The sequence below is a fragment of the Teleopsis dalmanni genome, chromosome 2 (genome assembly GCF_002237135.1).
Source record: "Teleopsis dalmanni isolate 2A chromosome 2, ASM223713v2, whole genome shotgun sequence".
NCBI classification, from domain to species: domain Eukaryota; kingdom Metazoa; phylum Arthropoda; class Insecta; order Diptera; family Diopsidae; genus Teleopsis; species Teleopsis dalmanni.
This window is the reverse complement of record NC_051847.1, coordinates 234,496,191-234,496,793: the sequence shown is the minus strand read 5'-3', so window position 1 is coordinate 234,496,793 and position 603 is coordinate 234,496,191.

Here is a 603-nt window from a genome sequence, read left to right as displayed (position 1 = left end):
AGAAGGATTAAATCTTCTACATTAAATAATAATTTAAAATTTTTGCGCGAAGGAGAAAACACGAACTAACGAATTCAGCAGCGAAAAGTAACTGAAAGCGAAATTAAAATCATAAACGCAATTCCGCAGCGTTTCGATCAAAACATTTAATTTGTGCTTTCAATTTTAACTTGAACGCTTCAAGCATTTGGTTCAACTTGACTTTCAACTTCTTATGTTCCACACAACAAATGTGCCCAATTGGAAATTTTGTATATTACGACATACAAAATGCATAGCAATATTTGATGCTTTTAATGATAGATTATAAAAAAGTTTGTATTGTGCTTAAAAGTTTATATATGTTAATAAAGATACAAATAATATTATTAATTAAAAATATTTAAATATTTTATAAATTTATAATACAATATAATTCGAACTGAACGTAAGTTTTACGAGATTTATTTGTTTTAAGTCGAACATTGTTCAAGGATTTGTGACTTGCGGATTTGTGGCGTTTGTTTGCAGTTGTGGTGTTTTAAACATCGAAGGGGTTATATATATATCTTTCCATATTTTTATATATTATGATTAAATGTATTTTATATATATATATAGAAT